Raw genomic sequence first — 26,580 nt, 5'->3', positions numbered from 1 at the left:
GCTTATGTACATGATCTATTATTACTGATGGTTACAATTGCTACATTGTTGCATTTTACTGAGAGTACAGACAAACTTCTCTAATGCGCATCAAAACCTAACTTTAAGCCTAAACAGACACTTTCCCATATAACCCAGTTAATTTTGAACTAATTGACACAATTTCTGAAACGGTAAGAAAGGTATAGTATCTAGCAGCAAAATTTCAAGTGACTGAGTCATAGCGAAAAAGTGCCAAAAATGAAAGCTATTGCCCAAGTGGCCCAGTACCCTAAATGTTATGATAATAAATCCAAATATATCCAAAATCTTGGGAGATTATCTCCCAAATAAACTAAGCTAATAGTCTAAACTTAAAATGTTAAAGAGTTTTATTTCCGGTAGATCGTGAATTCCCAAAGAAGCTAACTAAATACAATCATTAACAACCACTACCTCCGGAATGCAAGATTAAACCGGTCAAACTGCTTCTCATCTGGCAGACATGCGACTCAAACTTTGACAAAAAATGCATCCATCAAATGCCTTTCGATCTTCTCTTTACCCCAACCAAAATATTGGCCACCCGTCCACGGGTGATTTTAATTTTGATTCTCATTCAAGCTGTCTCCCACTGCTTTTGTGTATGATTACGATCACGTATGTGGCAACCCTAATCCCACCTAATGCATCTGACAGGAGCCAACATCTATCGTGTATCCGCAATGGAATGTTTTGTGAATACACAAATGTTTACATACTAGATGTTGGATTCTTAAAATGCACCATGCAGTGGATTCTCGGATACCGGCCGGTCTTTTCGAAGTTCGATCACTTCTTTCTGTGATATGTGCTTATACAATACATGTACACATCGCGATTCGTTAGGTAGCTGGGGAACTCCGCCTGGTCCAGCTTGTGGATGAGGCCATCGTGCCAGACGTTGTCGAAGGCCGTTTCAACGTCTAGCACTACCATGGCCGTGTATAATAAAAATAAAAATAAAAAAATAAAAATAAAATAAAAATTTTCAGCTAAATCCGTTAACATTTTGACGGGGCTTATTAGATCCAGTGGTTAAGTTTCCCCCAACAGCGAGAAAAAAGGATACACGGTAAAAAAAATCTGCACTCTGATATGAGCAGATTGGCACTTGAATTCGCACTACTGTTCAAACAGTTTGTTATCATCTAAATATCATTTGAAAAAGAACATCCAATGCCTCTTCAGTTTTACTGGAAGTGCACTTAAATTCACTGTTGACAATGTTTTGATTTCAAAATAAAAAATAAAGAAGTGTACCCCGCAACACCCAGATTCGATACCAGGACCTTGAGAGTCACAGTCTTCTGCTTTGCCACTACACTACTTCACATCTCATAATGAGGTGCGAATCGAAGAGCGACACTTTCTACAACCTGTCATTTTTATTTACTTTCATGCCCAAAACAGTCATGACCAAATCAACAGTTTTTCACTTTGGATGGTAGTGCTTTGTACATTGGTGCAAATCGAAGTGATTTTCAGATATTTTCTTCGGTGGATTTGTTTTGGTTCTCAAATCAAAACTGACAGCATTGTGATTTAAAAGGAAAAGAATTTCTAATCATGTTGATTGGGACGTTGAATAGTTAAGGGATTTTCCCTTACATCCAGCGTGCAGAATTTTTACCGTGTATGTAAACTATATTTCTACAGATACACGGACAAAAAAGCGTTCACATTGAAACTAAAATAACGTTTGTTGAATTTACACATTGAAATTCTTTTGAAAATATGTGAATTCTTTTAGTTTCAAACAGATTTGCTAATTTAAAATCCATGTGAAATTCTGTTTGATTTAACAATCCAGTGTTTTATGGCGACTCTTGTGGAAATTAACATATTTCTACTTTGTTTCTAAAATTTAACTGACCATTCCCTCGACGTCGAATAGGATTGTAAAAAAACACAATATTTAACATGAAATCAAGCAGAGTATTTTGATGCAAATGTTTTTCTGATGAAACCCTCGGTCACTTCTGTCAAACCAAGCCAAATGTTTTGAGCTTGAGCTTGAGCTTGATTGACCGCCCGTGGATGCTACTCCAGTATCGCCAGACCAGCTACACTCACACAAGGACCAATGAGATAACTGCCGGGGACTAGCAGGCATCGTCAGTGTGTGAGCGTTGGTGATCTTCTCTTTTTAGGCGACAATGGCGCCTGCCACGTCAGGTTGCAGGTCAATGTGGGGGAGGGGTAAGGAAGTGTTGATTGCAATCGTTTGTATCCACATCTGGCCGAATATACCTCTGCGCCAGCACAAATTCATGCGGATGTTGGAGTGTTGGTGGGAATTGGTTGGCAGAAGGTTCACACATTGGTGTGTGGATACCAGAGGAAGGTGATAGAATAGGGTCCTAAAATTAAAGACGAAATCTCGCTTATATTGAATAATACGATCAAGCATGGTATTCTAATCGGAATTGTACTTTACTCAAACTTGAAAAACAAAGGAATAATGAGAAAATTCGAAATAAAAAAAATGGTAAATAGTTCTACTTTGACATTTGAGGTCAACCTTGTGTGACTGAGCTCGACATTTTTCGCACTGGGATTTCAAAAATGTTCCTATATGACATACACGGTGGAAAAAAAAACACTCAATATATGTGTTATAAGCTAGGGACGAGACAAAATGCTAAAAAAATAAAAATTATATATTTTCAACTACGGTTAATAAAAACCTCAAAAAATGAGTAAATATGCACACCGCTTGGATGTCAAAACTTCTTCGTTTTGCTTCGTGCATCAATCAATAGATTTCAAGTTATGCAAGGCTGTTGTAAATGAAAAGTATAATGAGCCATTTTACGAAACGTTTAGGATCAGCTGATCGCTCATTTCATGAATGAAAATTTGACAGGAGGTTGCGCCCAAGGCCGTGAGTGTTAATATCAATATCAACAATGTTATCGTTTCGTAAAATAGACTATTGAAAATTACCTTTAATTAGTGCGGCATGTGGAATACAAGGTAAAATATTTTTGAAAAGTTTCAAATTTGTTTAATCAGGATGTTTCTGTAAGAATCTTTTTTTTTTCTTTTTTTTATATAAATAATAACAACCCAGAAAAAAGCAAGCATGTTGTTTTCCAATGAATATATTATTGAAAGTAAAAGAAAACTATTTTTAAACTACCATAATATTGTACATGTCAAGCTTGACAACTCACATCAAAAGCCTGAAACTATTGTTATTTCAATCAGATTTCTGATTGAGGAACAATAATATAGGATTGTAAAAACAATCATACATTCTCATTGCAGCCAAAACAATGTCAAATGCCTTTTGACTTTATGTCAAATATGGTTATTATTAAAGTAGATTTTTCTGCGTGTAACTATGTGTTCGACGATTATAATTATCAATGCGTAACAACCAAAACTACACTCGAGATATTTGTTTGCGAATTTTGTACGGAAATCATCAATGGCAACCACAAAAATCCACAATGTCGGCCCGAAATTCAAGATGGCGACCTATAATCCAAGACGGTGAGCCCTTGGATGAGCCACAATTTTAAAAAGCAGCTGATTTAAGGAAAACAAAATTCAAATGGTTTTGTTTAAAAACGGCACGTATTCATCAAGGTTGGACCGAATTGGCCTCTAAAAATCGGCGATCGATGCGTTTCAACATCCAGCGTTTTTCATCAGACGGTACGAGTGGATAAGTGAGATCAACGAGAGTGAAAATCTCAACACTCTGAGGTAGTCTACCCACAGAGCGATGAGTACGGCAGTGCAGAGGGTGACGGATGAGAAGAATTTCGCCAGAAGCCGGATACCGTGGTGATTTATCATTGCTCATTTGCTCATGCGCAAGGAAGCGTGGAGTAGAATGCTATGTGGAGGTTTTACGAAACTGTCAATGGCGTGTGGAAAAAAAGCGCCTTCTCCCGTCATGTGCAACGACTATGATGGAACCTTGCTGACAGAAACAAAATGATGGTTGCCAGGTGAAGAGAGCACTTCGAGGAACTGTTGAACGGTGGAAATTGAAAAGCGACAAACAGAATTCGAAATCAACGACGACGGACAGGCTGTGGAACCTCCAATAATGCTAGGCGAAGTCAAGACAGTCTTTAGAAAGCTAAAGAACAACAAGGATGTTGGGAAGGATGAAGTCCCGGCGGAGCATTTCTTACACCGTACAGTACTAGGAAAAATCGACCCAAAAACGGATCTTTTAAAGCCACTGGTTTTAGTACGTGAAGTTGAGCATTTCTGACGTAAAAAAGTTCGAGAAATCAATTGGTGCTAAATTCATTCACCGCACAGCACGAGAAGTCTATTTTGTCCCATATTGTCATATTTTCATACATGATGAGCATCAAAATGTACTTGAAAAAGGACATTGACTGGAGCGTACAGATTACTGAGGGATAACGCTTCTCAACTCAGCATACATTTTTTCAGAATTCTGTGAAATTGGCTGCGGCCGTTTGAGGAGTCCTTCGTAAGTGAATATCAGGCGGGTTTTCCTGAGGGCCAGAATATCTGTGAGGGCCGATCAACGACGGATCAGATATTCATCCTGCGGCTTATTCTCGATCAATTTCAGGAGTACATCTAATTGGTCTGCACTTCATTTGTTTAAGTTTAGTTTCCTGTTGCCAAGTAGAGCGCTCAAGTAATATTACACCTTTTTCCGCAAGTAATTTTGACAACTGATCCAGTATGGGGAGAAACGTTACTTTTCCTTACGGAATAATAGCACGGAATTTTTTTCCGCAAGAAAAAGTGACAGCTCCATTTGATTCGCACGTTAGGCATTACGAGTGTTACACTTTTTTCCTTACTTGCCATCTGCGAACTGCACAAGTAATTTTGAAGCGGAATCATTACTTGACCATTACTTGTCCAATCTTTTTGCACAGTACGTACGAAGTGGAAACTAGCCATTATTGCTTTCAAGGCGGCGTACGGCTCAGTGAAGAGAAACGAGTTATGGCAGATTATGTTCGAACATGGTTCTCCGGCGAAACTGATTCGACTTATTCGTGCGACGCTTAACGGATCGAAATCAAGTGTACGGGCTGCAGAGACTGCGAGGATTGGACTTACGATTGATACCTCAAAGACCAAGTACATGATTGCTGGCGTTCAACATCGTTCCGGTCGTGGTAGTTGTGGAGGGACTTGAAAAGTTTGATGTTGTGGGCGAATTTTGTGTTACCCGCGAGGGTAGAAGATAGGTTGCGGTTGCAAATCGGGCTTTATTTGGTCGGCGAAACAAGCTGAAGTCCCGTAGGCCAAAATTGACTCCAGTATTTTTCAACTAATTTCGCCAATAATGGCAAAACATGCCAGTAAATTTCACCAAAAATTGAAATCCATATTGTTCAAGCGTTGCTATTGAATAAATTGTGTAGGACTTTCAACAAATTAGTCTGAGATAATTAACTCATTAAATCATAATAATTAAAAAAAAAAATACTATTAAACCTAAACAACATGGACGGAGAATTCTCAAACATTTTTTTTTAAGTTCTGTACCATAAAAAATAATGATTAACTCCAGGTTTTCCTGAGAATTTCAGGTTTTCTTTAGGTTAAATAGAATTACTGAATAACTTCAGGTTTCTCATTTTTTTTTAGCTTGGACTTGCTCAATATTCTAAAAAAATCGAATAAAATGATTCCACATAAATTCTTCAATCTCTAATCACTGATGTACACTGACTGTAAGAAAAATCATCAAGCTCAAATCATTTAAAATAAGGGAAAGATGAAACGTGATTTTCACACTTGTTTTTTAGGGTAATTGATCCGATCATGGAGGAGTTAAGCGCTGGGTTCATGTTTAAACCACAATTGTATCGCCCCAAGCAAACTTTTTACATGGATTGAATTGAAAATAATAAAATCCATCCTTAATCTACGGGAAAATAACGAAATATTGCCACTTTGATGTTGTTATGAGCATTTTATTCGTTTTTATCTGAAAGAACATTGTGTTCCTAATGTTGCGGTATGTGTTCCTAATGTTGCGGTATTTTGTTCCTATTGTTGCGGTATCCCATTGAAATCATATGGGATACCGCAACATTAGGAACACTACCGCAACAATAGGAACACAGCAGCAAACACATTTAGGAAAATATTTTTTTAAAATAGGTTTTTGGGCAAATCTTAAGCAAACAAATGGTGCAATCTCATAATTTAAGCACCATACATCTATTAAAAATACCTTTTGGTAACATTTCAGTCGAAAAAGTGCTCAATTGCCATTACCGCAACAATAGGTACTACCACAACGATGGGAACAATTACCCTATTTAAAAAAAAAATAAAAACAATTTAACTGCGTAGCTTAATAAAAACATAGAATAAAAACCGATTTTTCCACCAAAACTGTGTTTTATATACCTAACGTCAAATACCGAAATAGTAGTTCAAATATTTTTTAAGTCCAAGTCAGCATGTTGTAAACAACACCGTTGTTGCAAGAATCCCCGTTTGACTGTACCTGTATTTGTTTCAAGATTTGCATCAAAATTTCTATTTCATGTGGTACTAACAAGCTTTGAAGTTTTGCTGGAAGATTAAGTCCCAAAATCTCAATAAATTTGGTAACACATTTAATTCTGGTTGCCGGTCGTAACAGATTATTTGCTGAGATACCAATTATATGTTCTAAAAGTTTTAGAAACTGTTGCTGTTTTATTGTAGAGAAAAGTAAAATTCAGGCCGATTTTGCAAAATTTTGATCAAATTCGTAATTTATAAAATCATTGTTGGATAAATTCAAAAATATGAAAGTACTCTTTCATCTATCTGTTTGATCATAACAGGAAGATAAAATCTGTTTTTTTAAGTCAAGTTTTTTTTCGAATACGTGTATATTGGGGAACGGGGTAGGAGTAACTTATTTGACTACTAAATACAGTAGGGAAGACTGGGTAGACTTGATCCCTTTTTCTAAATGTGACTGTAAGTTTAAGAAAAACACAAAACTAGATCCGTTTTTTTCATACAGAATGGCAGGTAAACATATGTTGCAAGTTTATGCACAACATAAGGACTTTAGATAATTGTTAATGTTTTCAAAACGGTGTTTTTATGGAGGCGTGTCTTATGACGCATTTTTCAAAAATGGGTCACAATTGATCCCCTTTTGAGGACATGGTTAATTTAAAGGGAAAATAACTCCAGAAGCTTCCTAATCATTTTCATTTCAAGATTTCTTGTATTTTCGATGAATATGGTATATTTAATATTTTAAGATTTCCTAAAATTGTTGAGGAGATGCCGATTTTTGAAAATGGGGAGACTTGATCCCCCCTTTCAAGGTGTGTAATAAAATAATAATTATCTGACACGTTTTATCATTGAATATACTAGAATTCCGAGTAACTAGAGACTTCCAAATAGAATTTTAATTTTCACATGTTTATTGTGTGTGTAATCCTCGAGGGATCAAGTCTACCCATGTCACTGTTGTGTATACTAAGCTGCATTAATTAAAATATTTATATAAAAACTTTATTTGGATAAATATGTTTGAAAGTATTTTACTTTTACTATGCTGTGAAATTTTGACACGATTTGGTTCAATTTTCACAAAGTTATTGAGATTTTTCGGAATCGCCTAAAAGGACTGAAAACAAACCATCAGCCATTAAAAAATAATGCAATGCACAATCAAAATCACTTGTAGCTCAAACATTGTCGTCTGCCTAGATGTAGTTTTGGAAAAAAAATATGCTAGAAGAAAACTGTTTTTGATTCCGAGAAAATATGGGGGGAACAAGTCTCCCCAGAGATCAAGTATCCCCAGTCTCCCCTATGGTATAGAGAATTCAGTGAAAATTGTTGCACGTGGCAGACTTAAGTAAGATTGAAACTTAGATCGAAGCTTTGTGTGTACATCCAAATATTTGTTTTATTTATTATATTCTGTATTATAGATTTAAAGTTCAATAAGATCATTATAAGATTCGTTGAACGTAACAAACAAATGAATAAATAAAATAAATAAACAACTCAGTTCAATGTAAACTTGCTTACAATTAAATTGAAAACTTGCTTACAATTAAATTTATGAAGTAAAAGTTGCATGTGAATAAGTTTTCGTTAAATAATATCCATCGCTATAACATCATCTGATATGGTCAAATTTGAATTATGAATTTAATTCGGTGAAATGAATTCCGAGATTTCAAATTGGCTAATTGGCTAAAAATAGCCTAAAATTGGCTATCAGATAATAATGCAATTCATAGAATCGTTCTAGCTTTATGTTGAATAGCCAAATTCTGCCCACATTTGGACTATTAATAGACATTGATCAACTAACAGAAATAATTTAAGAATTTTCGATGCACTCCACGAAAAATTATAGCAAGTTTTACTTTTAAAAAAAACTGAAAATTTTGCCATTCCGATAATTGTGTCTATTCCCTGTTCGAATTCAGATTTCGTCACGTCACTTGGCAATAAATGATCTAGGTGTGGTAGAAGTCTCCATAGCTTTAGCTCAAAGCACGAATATCCAGCAAAACCACGCTGAAGGTGACGTGTTCGACTCCTGGTTGGCCCACCCAAGTAACCACGGTGCTGGAGCCTTATTGCATGCAGATATACGGTGTATTAAGAGCAATCATTGCTTTGTATGAACATTTAAGGTTGATTTAAAGTGGAAATGGCAATTATGCGACTGAACTAAGATTTTACCAGTATTTGATTCTATAATTGCCCATTTCTACTTTAAATCAACCTTAAATGTTCATACAAAGCAATGCAATGCAATGCAATGATTGCTCTAAATACACCGTATATCTGCATGAAATAAGGCTTCAGCACCGTGGTTACTTGGGCAGAGACCTTTCGTAATGGAAATGTCCTTGATTGCCGTGGACACAGAGTATCTTTGTCCCAACAAACAATATGAAAATGCAAACTGGTCATCGGCAGAAGAAACTCTCTGTAAATAACTCTGTTTATAACTCTGTGGAAGTGCTCATAGAGCACTTAGCCAAGGAGAATGTTTTTTTAGTTAAGTCAAGCCAGGAAGAAGAAGAAAATTAAACCAATAAAAATACACAATAAAAGAAGTATCTGCATTATAACTTATACATTAACCTTTAAATGTTCATGTTTTCCTCATTAACGGCAAAAAAGTGGAAGCTTTAATTATTTTTTTTTATGCGCAGCATGAATCGCCCTATACTAGCACTATATATCTTATAAAAAAAACTGCAACATTCTGCACGTCAACATTATCCAATCTACCTGCGAGATCATTCAAGTACCATCCAAACCAGTAAAATCAATATCCCAAACAATTGTTCAACGAATACAGCATCCACCCCGGTGAAACGCGACCGGTTCCAACATTTTCATATTATCCTCCCCCACCCAGGAAAAACCATCGAAAATGCGACCGATTCTCGCAGAGCGTTTTTCCTGCCATCGACATCAACCCAGTCCCAAAACTCACACCGGAAGCATGTACACGTTCAATTTTCGGCAAAACAGTAGCCTCTTTGATGATTCTCGCCGAACATAATTATATTTTAACGCGAATTCCCGAAAAAAGCGATACGATGGAGTAGGGGCGGAAGTGTCATCCCCCACGGCCATACACACACGCACACGGTAGAGCAGCACATAAATGCAGATGCACAAAATAGGGTGCGGCTGACTTTTAAGATAAATGCCAGCCTTATATTGATTTTAAATTTCAACTCAAAAGTTTCAAACATGTTGTTTTAATTCAATAAACTTTTAAAAATATATATTTTTACATTAATTGTTTCAAATTTGGTATTTTAGTGGAGTTTATACTTGAAAAACTTTCAAAAATCAATCTCAATATTTCCTGTTCAAACTTTTTGATGTAACTAGAGTTCAGGAAAAAACAAACATTATTTTCAAAAAAAAACGCACCCTAATAGACACAAACTTGCAGTTGGATGAACGCAATTTTTGCGACATCATGTCCATTTACTCCGGTCCAGTTCACCCCTTTCAGGCTCAACTCAATCCATCGTGTATTTTCAATGTACATATCCAAGCATATCTACATATGTACATACGCAGAACCAACGCGTAGTGGGTGGGTGAGAAGCTGAACAGATGCACAGCAGCCGCGGAGGAACCATTTATGTGTGCAATGTCCATCAGTAGTGGGGTGGAAGGTAGCCTGCCATTGATGACCCTTCCCCCCGATGTCGATCGTATGAACCATCTATGATAAGGAGTATCTACTTAGTACCCAGTCACAGCAGCCACCATTCTACAGATAAACATAATATAAAATAATTATACGAAACGATTTCTACTTACCCATTAAAAAACGTAATTAAACAAATGAAATCCGCATTGCGTGCTAAATATTGGATTTTTTGCTGGTGCCATTTGTTATAACATTTGAACGCAGACGAAATTAATCACACCGATAACTCTTTAAATGAGTGATGGACATTCTCGTCGTGAGAGTATGCGTATTATAATTGATAGGAGCAATTCATACCTAATGGTTTTTCTAGGGAAAAACGGAATATCATGGATACTAATAGGGTAGCGAACCACTTGGGCAGCGGCCGGTATTTTGGGCACTCTTCGATATAACTCAGTCAATTCCAAACCAATTGACTTGAAATTTTGTACACGGCTAGATACTATACGTATCTCATCGCGTTCCAAAAATTGTGTCAATTGGTTCAGAATTGGCTGAGTTATAGCAGAAAAGTGCCCAAAATAGGACCCCTGCCGAGATGGCCAACTAAAAGGGCACAATACAGCCATTCCATAGAAAAAACGGAGTTGTCGTGAAACTTGGTAGGTTCGTAGTTCTTTGAAAAAAATTAGACCCGCATTTTTTTATTTCATCATAAGGGTGACCAACTTCCAGATAAGGTGGTCCTAAAAGTCAAGGTTTTTACAAACATTTTTTTTTTAAATCATAACTTTCGAACCAGTTAACCGATTTTAAACTTTTTTTTTTGTTTGAAAGCTATTGAAATCATGTTTTCAGGAGAAATGCGTTGAATGGGCCAAATTGTGTTTTTGTGCAATAAATATGCAAATATATTAGTTTTTTCACGATTTCAATGTCTCGGAACCAAAGAGGTACCCTGTTTTTTTTCAGAAAATTCAGGAAATTTAGCGTAACATATCAAAAAAAATCAGAGATATATGTGTTTAAGTTTTTAGATATGATTTTTTAAACATTCAGGGTCATATATTTTAATACTAGCTGCTCTAAAATTGCCTGATATAGTGCGAGAAATAAGTATAAAGACAGAGCCGTTTTCCATACAAAATGCTCATGTTTAGGAATCAAAAACTCTTTTTCTAGCGATTCGATTGTTATGGAATTTTGACTGCAACCTTAAAATAACTAGAATTTTGGCTGGAAATACAAATCATCATCCATGAAAACGTTTATATCGACTTTTCAGATTCAAATAAATATAAAGACACATTTTATATGGAAATAAGTGTCTTTATATTTATTTGAATCTGAAAAGTCAATATAAACGTTTTCATGGATGATGATTTAAATTTCTAGCCAGAATTCTAGTTATTTTAAGGTTGCAGACAAAACTCCATAACAATCGAATCGAAACATGAGTATTTTGTATGGAAAACGGCTTTGTCTTTATACTTATTTCTCGCACTGTATTGTAAATCTTCATAAAACTTTGCCTTGTATTGCTTTTTGAGTGATTCCTGATCTGTTTTGGTATCCATACATGTATAAGGTTTCAAAATAATTTCTTCATTTTCTTCTTCTTCTTTTTCTTCTTCTTCTTATTCCTCTTCTTTATGGCTCTACGTCCCCACTGAGACTTGGCCTGCCTCGTTTCAGCTTAGTGTTCTTTGAGAACTTCCACAGTTATTAATTGAAGGGCTTTCTTTGCCTGCCATTGCATGAATTTGTACATTGTGTGGCAAGTACAATGATACACTATGCCCAAGGAGTCTAGAAAATTTTCCCGACTGGAACGGGAATTGAACCCGCCGTCTCCGGATTGTCGATCCATAGCCTTAACCACTAGGCTAATTGAAGAGGAATCAAAATATAATCTAACTAAAAAAATGTTTTGTATGGGAAAATTTGGCCTTTTATTTCCAAAAAAATCATATCTCCAAAACTAAAAACATACATCTCCGAGTTTTTGATATGTTACGCCAAATTTCTAGGGCCCATATAGCCACGTTAGTTTCACGATAATCGGAGTTGCACTACATCATTTTTCCATAGAATGGCTGTATACATAAAATTTACCTATACGATGATTCAACATGTATTTTTTTATTTGTTTCAGATACAACGTATGAGCATTTAGACACTATGGGTAAGTATTTAAATTCAAATTAATGTTGTACCGACTTTTTGAACCCTCTAAGCAGAATACCCTCTTCGAATGAGTGGAATCAGTTTTGTATCTTTAAATTTTGTCCTCCAGTGCTTATCCTTTGACAGATACGCGTATGGATAACTGACACTGAGGAAGATTACAAGTGGTAGTCGAAATACGCGAATCTGTCAAAGGATAAGCATTGCTGGGAGAAATTAAAAGATAAAAAACTGATTACACTCATTCGAAAAAAAATCCAACGATGAAATGAATGTTTCCTTTCAATTGAACTTGTTATTACAAAATTGAGTATTTTGGCCAATAAAGAACCCCTAATCAAAAGTGATACCGTTGATTTTTCTTCCGTTTCGTATTTCGTTTCTACCTGCGTACTTGTACCGGGAGACTCATGTTCGTACACTAGCGTTTCTCAAACTATAGGGCTGGTTTTTGGTAGGTCGCGAAGGCTTGGGCGATATTGTCTTAATTAACTTTTGTCAAGTGATATTGCTATCCATTTTCTAATAATACTCCTTTGAACTTCAAAGTTTGAAGAATCACCCAAGTAACATTCTCAGAGCTGGTTGGAATTGTTTCAGTTTTAAGCAAAGCAAAGATAACCGTACACATCGTAGTTGCTGCTCCGTGATTGACCAGAACAATCGAAGTTGCACAGAGAATCAATGAACACACTCTCAATGTGCACAATTCGAGAGTTCAATATTTTAAACTCAATAACGGCACCGGCCACGTCCTTACGGTCATCGGGAAAGGGAAGGAATGTTAGTTCGACAACCGTTGTTACTAGAAACCGTGAAATCCACAGCATCCCCACAGTTGTCTCGGGAAAGAATATTTGTTAGCAGGGTAGGTCAAGATGTGGATCTTGGAGCCATCTTTGGGAGGTGATATGATCCACTAGTTATATAAAAATACGGTCTTTATCACGGTTAGGATTTATTTGGTCGCGATAGTAAGGTCGCGATAGCACGTACGTCAACGATCGTTCTATATTAAACGCGTCATCGCATTGATTGTTTACACTACCGTGAAAACCGACCTTTCCACGAAAGTTGTCGCGCGCTTTTGATTCCGCATTCAACATTCGCGTCCCCATCTCCCTACCAAGAAAACCGACCGATTCACGAAAATAGTCACGCGTTTCTCACAGTATTGAACTTAGAGAATACGGAGAATAAACTTTCAAGCTTAGATAGCTATTTACGAATTATGTGTTTTACTAAGAGTAGTCCCATGGGTTACCTGTTATCGACAGACGTTGAGGTAATTTAGGCAATTAATTATAATTTTCTCAATGATTATTGTAAGCTGCAATTACTTTCTTCTAACATCACTTCAATATCAGGTCGGCACCAGCGTTACAAGATTAATTTGCAGGAATTACCAGACCGGAGGTCTCTTGAAAATGCATTGACGAAATTACACCAACTCCTTCTAGGATGTAATGAAAAAAATCGGAATGATCTCACCCAGTTTCATGTCGTTGAATGACCGCAACCAAGGTTACCAATTATCGTATCGTGGAACACTCACCATGATTTTTTAGCCGATAAGCATTCCCAAGCTCACCGTGCATTTTTTGATCGCTAATGCAATGAACTCAGCTGTCACTGTCTAGCTGCGGAAAACTCTCGCTGGTTGCAGTGGTGCTTGTAAACAAAGATACTCGCGCTCTCGAAGTGGTGTTCATTCATCGATCACAACTCTCGCACCGCTGCTCGAAAGTGAACGATTCGAAGGAAGCGAAAACTGGAGTAGTTATTATCGCGGGTGATATTTTTCACTGCGATTGATGATAAGTTATCACCACGAGTGCCGATTCAAAGGAAAAGCAGCGCGGTATCGATACCGTGTCTTTAAATAATGCTCACTAAAGATGCACATTTTTATACCTTTGTGCATTTACATATTTGAGACACATATATTGCGCTACAGTAATATGAGCTTGGTAAGAAACTCTAACGGTATTTTAAACCTAACTGATGAACCGTAAGGTGTGTGTCTTTGGCAAGGTCATTTCATCGAGCGTGGATTGGTCGTTCTCGTATTACAAGTTAAACTTGAATACCGTGATTCGGGGTCAAATTGATCACTTTAAAACAACTTTTGCGGATAATATCAGTGGCAATTCAAAAATAGCCAAAAGAATATCTGTAAAACCAGTACCCAGTGGATCTCCATGGAACTATGTGACAGAATTTTGTTCAACAAATTTAAACTTTAAGTTAAATAACTCCAAATATCAAAAATTGGAAATGCCACTTCGGGGCGAAATTGATCAGTACACAATCAAGCATCGGCTGGAAAGGAAAATTTGCTTCTCCGCTTAATTTTGCTCTTCTAAAACCGAATAACGCGTTTAAAATCTTACAACTAGTGAATTTAATACCTTAAATGCAAAATGAAATTTTGAAATTTCGACTTAAACGCCTAAAGGTAGGCAATTTCATTTGAAATTAGTGATTTCTATCACCATAAATGACTATTTCATAATAAAATGAACTTTTTTTAAACTATTTCATGTTCTCATTAGCTACATAAATTCCCAACCAAGGCTCCACAAAAATGCTAAAACAGAAAATTTGCGGGAAGTCCTATTAGCAATCGATTGTTTAGTAGCAATGATTTCAGCTAAATAAGAAATACATTGCAAATTACTAAAAAAAAAGACAAAACTAATTTTTTTTCTAAGAAATTAAAAGTCTACACTCATCTCTAGACATCTACGAACCAAATGACGTAAAAAGATTAAGATCACTACGGCTCTTAAGAGTTCCTAATATGGAATGACAATGTAGTACCTGAATGATCAATTTCACCCCGCTGATCAATTTGACCCCGGTTTACGGTACTACAAAATACACTGGTAAGTGCACAAGCGGATGGTGTTTTCTGCAATGTTAGTATGAAGAGTATCTAGAAAAGATGTAGTGTTTTAAGAAGCGTGGATTTACTCTACGATTATGGGTCGGACCATATATTACATAGTTGAAGAACATGCTTCTCTGAAAGAAAAGGGAGGAATCAAAAATTGTACAAACATACTACGAAACAACTTTTGTATTTTTTAAATTTAGCATGAAGTGCGTTACGCGCTAGGCTTCCTTCCTCCCCGTTACGTAATTTTTGAACGAACCCTTACATGTCAGTCCTCGATCTACCAAACAAATTTATAACTTTAGAGACGAACCAGCCAAGGGCTGAAAGTCTCTTAAATAAAGACAAATCAATCAATCGATCTATTTATAACTTTATTTCTGACTAATTCCGAACCCTAATGCACACAAACGGGCTTCTGATTAAATCTTCCCCATGCCCCTGCCGATTCCGCAATCGATGATATTATTTATCGCCGTGAGTGGGAATCGGAATGAAAGCTGAGAATCAACACGATATTTTCGAGCAGATTATCTTTCGCAGCTGAATGGAAAATAGTTCGAGAGCGCTCTCGCAATTTTCATTCCAGTTAGTTGGCGGGCAACACACTCACGCTGGACGAGTTCATTCACGCCTTTGTGAGTAAATGAACGAGTTGTTGTTTCTATGATGAACATTTGGGACGATACACACTGAAATTAATTGTTTGGCTATCGCGAGAATTTTCGCCTATCAGTAACCTTGACCGCAACCACTCCTTGACTCCTTCATTTTTCTGCAATACCGTTGGCATCCATTTCCATCACTTCACGAGGAAGGGCAATGTGCGCCTGCCCCAAACACGCGTCACTTTTTGCTTTTTCCGACGAACATCGCATTGCATGATCAGGATCCCCATCGACTGCCCTAGTTGGATTTGTTTAAGTTTTAAGAGCGACTTATAACGGTAATCAACAATGCCATCGCTAGACGTTTTATTGACCACTAGTAACGGTCTTGAAACCTTTTATGGAATTATCATACCACTTACCCATTCGGCAACTTCTTAAATTTATGAGAGGTTTTATAGTGGTTATCAAGAGTTCTTTAAAATATATTGTATAAGAGTAACCAATGTGTGGATGACAATTAACAGTTGCACTATGTCGTATTAGGTGGACAAAATTAACTCCAACCATGAACTGTATGAAATGTATCAGTTCTTTCAATATTCATATATGCATTGAATGCCGTTTAATTCGGTTATAATTTTTATTATAAGTCTTAGGATAAGGATGTTTCCAGAAATTACTCCAAAGATCTCTCTACTCTGGGGATTCTTAAAAATATGCTCCACCCAAACACAGAAGAATAACAAATTACAACTGCGAAATGACATAATGTTTTTTTTTTTTCATATCTTGTTTTGCTATTATTGACTTATCAAGGCATAACATATTTTGTTGAAATCAGATTTGTATAATTAAAGGTATTGGTTTACAATCATTATATAACATTTCCATCATGGTTTTTTGAAGTACAAGTTTTTTATTAGTGTACTATTTAGAATACAATAATATGAGCAGCAACACAATAACAAGTTTTAAAATCAAAACATCATCATTCGATATTGACGTTGTTTGCGTTGTTTTCGGTGATGGGGAGCATCATCATAACTGGGACAGAGTCGGCTTTCCGTTTTTTTATAACCTGTATTTTTGTTCCATTTCTGCATTCAGCTACGAAGGAAATTTCTGAATTGATATTTTAAAGAAATTCTTAAGTACCTAATCTTCCGAAAACACATGTTAATTCTGGATAAATTTCTGCGGTAACGTTCTAAACAAATTTTTCCTGGCGCATATCTCGTTGGAATTGTAAGAAATATTCTTATAAAACTTCCTGAAAATTCCATCGAAAGAACTCATGGTAAAATACTCGATGAAATTTTCATTGAAATCTAAGGACGAATTTCTAGACAAATGATCACAGGAATTTCTTAAGAAATCTTTGCAGGGTCATAAGCAGGATTTTGGGGGAAAGAATATTAAAAAAACAGTGAACGAAAACTCTTTCGTTCTGGAAGATTTTTTTGGGGTAATTTGTAGAGAAATTTATAACGGAATTTTTGAAGAAATTGACGGCGATTTAATAATAGTGTCTCAAGTCAAACAAGTTCTTTAACCAGCTCGAAAAGCGATGGTACATGACTGAGAAATAATTGAAAAAAATTATGCAAAAAAGTTCTTTTGTACCTATTTTTAAATGAGTTGCTTAACAAAGTTGCGTTGCGTTGCGTTGCGTGGTAACGGAGTAATGGACTACCCGCTTTGCGCGCAGCCACAGTTGATCAGCAGAAATAAATCAATTTAATTTTGTATGGCGAAATGCATCTAAACTTTAATTACTTGATATACAAAGCTTTTCCCGAAAAAATATTTGGTAGGCTTAATAGTGGTCACCATTGTGCACAACCACTACCAAATATTTTTTCGAATAATGTTTTCCACTTTGAATAATTTGCCTTTAGATGGTATTCGCCATACAATATTTTTGCGATTTATTTTTAGCGATGTTTCGCGCATAGAAGCTAGCGCCACATTGGTCGATGCGGAGAGTAGGAAAACAGCCGATGTAGTTAATTCATTCTTAGATTGCATACTGACAGTTGTCGGGTTAAAACGTTTAATACTCGTAGTTTCAAGTATAAAATACATGAAAACTTCTCCTTTACAAGGATACGAATGTGATAAAATGACACCTACCTTAAAAGAGTCCAGCGACTTACAGACGCCCTCATTGGGATCAAAGAGTTGGATATTAAAAAGGGGTTGATTTGGGATGCACTATACAGTCAGGTCTTTTTTTTCGCGGTTTTCATTTACGCAGCCGCGTAAAAATTTCATCGTTTTATTTTTACATGATTCATCGAGAAATGGTGAGACTTTTTTTACGCGTTTTTTTTAAATTTTGAACTGAGTATTTTTTTTACGCGATACGTATCCCCCGCGTAAAAAACCCTGACTGTAATCAAGTGACATGACAAGATTCAGATTGTATAAGTGTATTGAGTAGAACACGTAGATTACACTAGTTTACAAAATAAAACGAAAGTCGTGAACTTCAGTCAACGACCAAAATTTTTGAAGCATAATTTAGCGCTGATTTCGAAACCGTGCTTCAAAAAAATAAAAGTAGAACAGTTTTTAAGTTTTAGCCCAATATCGAGTTTTACAACTTTCTAAAATATGGAATTTAATAAAATTCAAATTTCTTCCGTTTTGTTCAACCAATTTTCAATCTTTTTCCATAAAATAAAAGCTGAATATAATACCATTCGATTATCTGAATGTAGGTTTTGCGTCAGATTGATGAAATTCAAGATATTGGCGAGTTTTGGAGACGATCTCCTTAAATTTTAGCAAATTTTCCAAAAATATATGAAGAGATGTATTTTTTTCAATAAGAAAAATACAATTTGAAAATTCTTTCTCAGCGTTCATTTGACATATCATATGTAGGCGGGTTACAGTAAAAAATTCAGCTCAATCCGAGCATTAATTACGAAGAATGAGATGTGTGAAGTGAGCGAGTTTGCTTAAAAATAGAACAAAAATCGATTTCAAATCATCAACCTTGTATGAAAAGTCGAAAAAATTTCCGCCCTACTGTATTTTTTTTTTCCTTCGCGTTTTTGAACTCAGGGCATGATTCTACACCAAAAATGATCATCAGCTTACCGAGTTCAAAAATGCTGTAAACTTGTGAAATCAGCATTTAACGCTACTGGTGCATTCAATATTTTGTTTTTGCAAACTTCTTGGTGTTCAGGGTATTTGACGTCTTCAGCCCAATTTCCAATATTTTGCCTAAAACAGAAATTGTTGATAACTACGGAATCTTACCTATTTTCGGCAGTTGTGAGCTCAAACTGTCCCGTTCATTCACCTATGATAGGTTTTTAGTATTACTGTTCCCAGTCATTCATGTGTGATAATTTGGTGACTGACTCAAACGAAGCCATACAACAAACGCCTGTGAAACTTCGGTTTTCTCAAGCGCCAATAACTGATCTTGGACAACATCTACCGACTTGTGACTTTCTTTGCATATTTATAGATTTGTACACTCGGCTTTTTTCTTTTCTTTTTCAAACTCAATTCTTCCACCGACGATTGCACGACGCATTCCATATGTGCAGTATAGGGTTTACTTCACATACCGTCGTTGGGGGTGAGAATGGGTCAAAAAAGGATACTCAAAGATTGTTTGTTAAATAACAACTGCAATTGAAGTCGGAATAACTTTTTATTTGGTATGTATACTCTTCTATATGATAATGAAAGTTTAGCAAGAAAGTATCACATTATATGAATTACTCACTAAACTACAAATGATTGAAAATTGACCCAATCTCACCCCTTAGAGGGGGTGAGAATGGGTCAAAGTAATCGAAGTCACCTATCTAAGAATATAAGTTAATTTTATTGATCATATCTAGTAAAACTATTTAAAATACAATGTAACCATGACGAATAAAAATTTAGGTAATTTTAAAAGATAATGAATCCACCTAAAAGGGCTAATACAACCGAAAAAATGGTTGAAATTTGATAAAATAACGTTTGCATGTTGTATCGCCATGTTTAGCCACCATAATCATCCTCATTTAAGGTGAAACATCAAGAAATCCCATTGCAATTTTGCATACAAACTTTTGAGGCACACATCTGACGAACGAAGCATCGAATCATGCCGCACTTGATTATCCTGACTTTGCTCACTTGTAAAAGGAGGCAGCTTTTCCAAATCGAGCGCATTTGTTTACGAATTTTTAAGATTTGTGCTCTTGAAAACGTGAGTAGGTCCAAGTCGGCCATTGTGGCAGCCATATTGGTATTCTTTGAAGTTTCTCCTTAAAGTTTCAACCTCCAAGAGAGGAGGGAGGAAGATTACAATGAGGGAGGGACACATTGAAAGATTGATTGAAAAAATGATATTTTTAGTATACTGCATAAGAATTGTTTAACCAAGCCCTCCGTTATAAACTCTTATATCATTGGCCTCTCAAGATAGAGGGTCGTTCAAATATTATTTTATACAACATTTCACATTATTAGACCCTCTCTCGCAATAACATTTAAACGAATATGCAGTACACTAAAGGCTAGATGATGATTACAGGAGCTACCCAAACGCATGGGTGTATTTTTATAAATGATTTTAGGCACTAATCGTATGAACACACTCGCTTGGCGCTTCTTCGACATATTTTCAAAAAAGCGTGCTTTTATGGAGATACGGTAAACATGGCACCACTTTAAAGTCAAATGGGGACTGGATAACAAGTTGAATTTTTAGTTAAGGTTATGTGCAGTCGATAACTTGCTTGACCCAATCTCACCCCCATTCTTAATATTTAGACATAGGGTCGAAAACATTGAATTTTTAAATAAAAAAGTGCATTGACAGCCCACTTTTTTCGTTGCATCAACCAGGTAATACCTACAGCTAACTACTTATAAGAAAATTTATGGTTAGGTGCTAGGTGCTAAATTTTTTCAGAGTGATTTACTAGTAGTTTCATCACATAAGTTTAGCCACAAATTTAACAAAAAACGATTATTGCTAAACATCTTATTCTGCATCATGACGTTTAAAAACATCTCCTCTTTGAAATAATATAAAGTTTTCAATATAAATTAGCGATAGTTGACGAGTTATTTCAAATTTTATGTTTCTCCGTTTTGACCCAATCTCACCCCCCAGACCCATTGTCACCCCCATCGACGGTATATCCGTGTCTACCGTGTTGTGGAATATCCCGAAATATAAAAGAGTGTTTACTTTCCCAGTCGTATTGTCGTTCAACGATTCTTCACCCACGCATATTTACGTTTCTTGTTCGCGCACAGTGGAGAACATAATACAGTCGACAAATAATTTCTTAGCATAATAAACAAAGTCTCGAAAACCTTGCTAAACGTGGTTTTATATTCACAATTTTCTGATGAACTGGCAAACTACATATTTAAATCAACAGTAAACCAAGGCAAAATCGGGTGAGACCATCGAACTAAAATGATCATAGAAAATCTATATCTATCGTGAAATCAGATATATGGATGTTTGCTTACCCATTCGTTAGTGCGATGCTTAGAGCAAAACGAAACCAAAATTATGTGTAAACACATGATTTGTATAATAAACACTCTAGATAGTATACCTTAAAACAATAGAAGTGATGGGAAAACTTCGGTAGCAATTTTGAAGTTCAATTAGTTTTAGAAAGGTTCCAAAGCTCATCAGATTTTTTTTCTTTTTTTTTCTTTTATGATTGTTATGATTATAATATTTGAATAATTATTCATTAATTTGATATCAAGATAAATTCCAAGAGTTATATAGAAAAGGCTATACCCTTGCGGCTATGTATGTCTGAATGATTAAGCAACCAAAACGACCACATCTTATTTTCGTTCGTAAACGTTGTGCTTGTAAAACTTATAGCGCATTTAGTTCACCACTGGACTATCGCACTAGTTTTCACGAGTGCGAAAACGCAAATAAAAGTGCGCGATTGCATCCAATCAACTTGGTGTCTTCTGAGCACTTATTCAGCATACATCGAAGAAATAGTGCGCCGAAGACATCAATTTGATTTGATGCAATCGCGCAGTTTTATTTACGTTTTCGCACTTATGAAGACTCAGTGCGCAGTCCAGTGGTGAACTAAATGCGGTATAAAAGCACAAATTTTAAATCAATTCGGTTCAAATATAAAGGTTGTAAAATTGTACACAAATTTCTGAGAGTGTACATTTTTTTGAGATCTATTTATTTATTTCCAAATTTACACACAACAAGACCGACGACGACGACGACGATACCTTTCTTCAAATGGTCCGCGGTCGCCGTCATCCCGAAGTGCACAGATGTTTACTTGCGAACTCAATTCCGAATGCAAAAATAAAGCAAACGGGATCGCTCAGCAGCACTGTCCCTTGTTAGGCCGCAATGGCAATGAACCGAACGGATAATATTTTCCTTCAGCGTTTGCAGTTCAAGAATCGAATAAAACGGTTGATCTCATGCACGTTTTCATAGCCAACAATATACGCCGGACACCATCCATCAGATGGGAGGTTGAGAATCCGGACCAAGGGCAACATTTTTCACAGAGATTCTAGGTGGGGTGTGTGAGAATGCGCTAAACTTGACATTGTTTTTCAGGACGCAAATGAATATTTTTGACTTATTAAAAAAAATGTATTAACCAATACATATTAGTATGGCGTGACATGGTGCTCTCGCTCGGGGATCACGCGCTTGCTTTGTAGGCGGATGGTCACGAGTTCAATTCCCTGTCGCACCATCAACAACTTTTCGTCAATCCAACATAGGGGCCGTCCATATACCACGTGGACAACTTAGAGGGGGGAGGGGGTCTGAGAAAAGTCCACGCTTGTCCACGGAGAGGAGGGTGGGGGTCTGTCAAATGTCCACGTGGACAAAATTGATTTAAGGAAAAATAGATTCATCAACGAAACAAATAGGCTCCTAAAGGCCTATCTCAATTTCTGCATAATTCGATCAAGCATTGATTAAAACGACATGTTTACTCATTTTTTAAGTATTCCTATTAGGTAAAGCCCATAAAATATATTTTCCAAAATTTTAATAATTTTTGCAACACTCCTTGTTTAACACTCAATTTTGGGTAAATTTTGTTTACCGTGTATGTCAAACAGGAACATTTGTTGTCAAAAGTGAGCCAATGTGGTGTCTTTTGCAACCCGCCGTTTCACTTTCGTTACGTCAAGGTTGACCTCGAATGTCAAACAAGACTTGCTAATCATTATTTTATTTTCGAGTTTATTAACTATTCTGTTATTGTTCAAGTTCGGAAAAATTACCATTGAGATCAGAAAACCAAGCTCTTTCGTGTTATGCACCAAAAGCGGGAAAATATTTTTTATTTTAGGACCCTATTATGTCGAAATATTGATGTGATTCTCCTTCGCGACAGTTCTTTATTATTTTTAATAAATCACTTGTATGTAGTTAGCGATGGCTACTCAAAGGATAAAATCATAGCATTGCATATCAATTTTGAAATATAAAATGCAAAATTCCTTGAAAAATCGTCTAGTAAAAATACTAAACAAAATTCTGGAGTATCAGAATGAAGCGTGGATCGCAACAGTAATGGAGTTTTTTATCAGAATTTACGATAAAATTCTGTATGGATTTGTAGAAGTTTTATATCAATTTTTTAAACTACTTCAAAGTTTTTAAATACATATCTATATATACTTTCACGTCAAAAAGCATTACAAGTAATTTTGTCTTAAATATAAAATAATTTATTGTACATACATTTAAGTCAAAATCATATCACTATGAGCGAGTTGCTGTAATTATTGTTTTTCGGCAAAGATTTAAAAAAATACAATCTTTGTTAGTTTTCATAATATCTCAGCATAAAAGTTATCAAAAATATGGTACAATCATAGGTTGAACAATCATTCAGAAAGCCAGGTAACATTTAGATAATTTGTAATACGAAAATATCGTAATACATTATATTATATAATATAATATATTACGAATATTTTCGTATTACAAATTATCTAAATATGTTACCTGGCTCTCTGAATGTTTGTTCAACCTATGATTGTCCCATATTTTATTTATATATTATTATTTATATAATAAAATTAAGAATTATATTTATTTAATGCATCAATATCTGGAAAAAATACTCTAAAAAATTTGAAAATCACATTTTTTTATAAAAAAAATCGATATTTTTTTCAGAAGTCCACGTGGACATTAGGGGAGGGGGTAGGGGTCAGTGGAAAGTCCATGCTTGTCCACGGGGAGGGAGGAGGGGTTAAAAATCATGATTTTTCTGTCCACGTGGTATATGGACGGCCCCATAAGTCCTCGCTTGACACTGACCCTCCTCTAAGTTAATGCTCTAACGATGAATAGATGACTGCTCTTAGTTCTACCACAGACACACTACAGTCGATCTTCTCTACCGAAGTTTCAAAATGTCTTCACATGTCCGCATACTCAATAGTGAGGCTTTAGCGCTAAATTGCACCATGAAGTTCAAACTCTTTGAGGGTCCAGCTAGCCGACGCGGTAAACTCGCAAGTAGACGTATTCGAGAATTTTTGAAGGGTTTTTAATGCAACAATTTTTGAAAATAAAAAAAAAACAATGAAAAGTATTCCTGCAGGCTGCAAAATCTTCTGATTAAAGCCTTGTGGGACATCTGGAGAGATTCGCGAAATTCTTGCTAAAATTCATTAGAAGTTATTTAAAAAATCTGGAATGACCTGTAGTTGGAATTCGTGAGAAACTTTTGGATTTTTTATAAATTCCCACAGAAACGTGTGGCCTCTGGAAGAGTTGGAGGCTTGTGGAAGTTGGGGAAGACCTATAGAACTTTTCAGAGAAAATTCTGTATGAAATTCTGGAAGAACTCCTTAGAAACAATTCTTGGAAAAATCCTAGGTTGCACTGCTTTATGACCTCTTAAAAGAATTCCAGTTGCATAATCATTGGCGTCATTGGCACGAGTCGTACAAATTCGTAGGTGGTACAGTTGTAGACCGCTGTTATGAAAGTTGTCTCCTTCCCGTCGATTACCAAGTTAAGTTTGGGACGATTGATTACTGTCCTGGCCGCGTCCGCATGACTGCTAAGCGATGGGAAAGGATGGCTTGTTGGATAACTAAGAAAGATGTAGTTTACAGAAATAATTTTTGAAGGATTATCATTCAAATCACTGGAAATATCCCGAAGAAATTCCCTTTAAATCTTTCAACAAGTTTCTATAGGAATCATGAAGTACTTCATTAACCTGTTATAATTGCTAAAGAACTTCTCGAGCAAATTTCCTAAGGAATCCTTCGATGAATCCCTGGAACAATTTCACAAGGAATTTGAACGAATATTCATATGAAATGATCTAGATTCTAGAAGATCATGACAACATCCATACATTTATTTTCACAACATCACAATTAAGATAACACATAATCAACTATAGTTCGCCACAATACCTCCCGACTAGATGAAGAAAACAAAATTATTACAGGTTGTGTTATTTTGTTACAATGATTTTTGTAACAACGATTGTTATAAAACATGTACCGGTAGTAGTAAAAATAACATAAATTCTAACAGAACTCGTTCCAATAATAACAAAAATATAACAAGCTGAGATATAATCATAACAAGATTATATCACATTTTGTTAGACTAAACTTGCGAAATCATAACAAAATTATAACAAGTTCTGTTATATATTTCAGAACAAATTTGTTACACAATCAATCTTTTTTTCGCAACAAAACAAAAAATCCTATAAATTCTGAAATAGTTTTGTTATTCAACAAAGACTGATATAAACGTGTTGCTAATTTATGTTAGAGGCAATTGGCTTTTTAAACGGTGTTGAGATAGTTCCATATTCGGAATCTACATGCCAAACTGAGCCGAAATCCAAATTTTCATGAATTTTGGTGCCCGGGAACCTATTTTAAAATCAATTTGAAGTTTGTATGGGAGCGATTTGTCGAATCACCCCTCGTCGCATTTTGTACTGGGCGGAGCTGTCAACCAGTTGCGCAGCTGTCAAAAGGTTATTTTAAAAAATCTCTTTGAAATTGATTTTAGGTACCAAAAAAAGTTCTAAAAACCTGAAAAAAAACAGAGTGGCTCAGGAAAAGATGCTCTTTCGTATGAAATAGAAAAAACAATACATTTTTAAAAATTTAAAAACCCAATTATATTATTATGCATATTATACCAAATGTTGTTATACATCTGTTTGAATCAGTGAGTCAAAATTCAACCATCGCGCAACAATAACGACAATGTCGCCTGAATTTGTTGCGACATTCCACCCAATGCGATATAGGTTTGTCTCAACTTGAACAGGATAGGATTCCCACTAACAATCACTCATTTAACAGGCACCATTATAACGAATTAATTCAGCATAATGTTGAATAACATTTGAATTATTTTCACGTAAAACCTATGTTCGAGTTTTGTTCACACAAATTTGGAGAAGTTATAAAGCATCATGTTGTGCACCAACTTAATTTTCTGTTGTTAAAAGCGTCTAACAAATATACAGGAAAGCTTTTATTAAGCTTTGGCAAAAATGACTAAAAATAAATAAAATGCAAAAATGTTGAACTCTTACGAGAGTAATTATTTGCTCTCATGTTGAGAACACCTATTATGAAATAAGAATCACATATAAAATTACCTAAATCCGAATTAGAACTCGAGACCTGTCGATTGCCAGTCGCATGCCTTCCTATCTGCGCCATTTTAG

At 35.7% G+C, this 26,580-nt stretch overlaps 1 protein-coding gene across 5 annotated transcripts in view; it reads left to right on the top strand.

The window, feature by feature from the left end:
- Positions 1–26,580, top strand: part of LOC109432009 (zinc finger protein 135) — a 135,820-nt gene that overhangs the window by 45,260 nt on the left and 63,980 nt on the right. For all 5 annotated transcript variants that reach the window (XM_029868415.2, XM_029868414.2, XM_029868413.2 and 2 more), the window contains one exon: positions 12,306–12,335. The gene's annotated coding sequence lies outside the window, so the exon portion shown is untranslated. The remainder of the gene's footprint in view (positions 1–12,305; positions 12,336–26,580) is intronic.

This window comes from Aedes albopictus, chromosome 3 (genome assembly GCF_035046485.1).
Source record: "Aedes albopictus strain Foshan chromosome 3, AalbF5, whole genome shotgun sequence".
Taxonomy (NCBI): domain Eukaryota; kingdom Metazoa; phylum Arthropoda; class Insecta; order Diptera; family Culicidae; genus Aedes; species Aedes albopictus.
The sequence above is the reverse complement of the archived record's forward strand: the minus strand, read 5'-3'. Positions and strand labels throughout refer to the sequence as shown.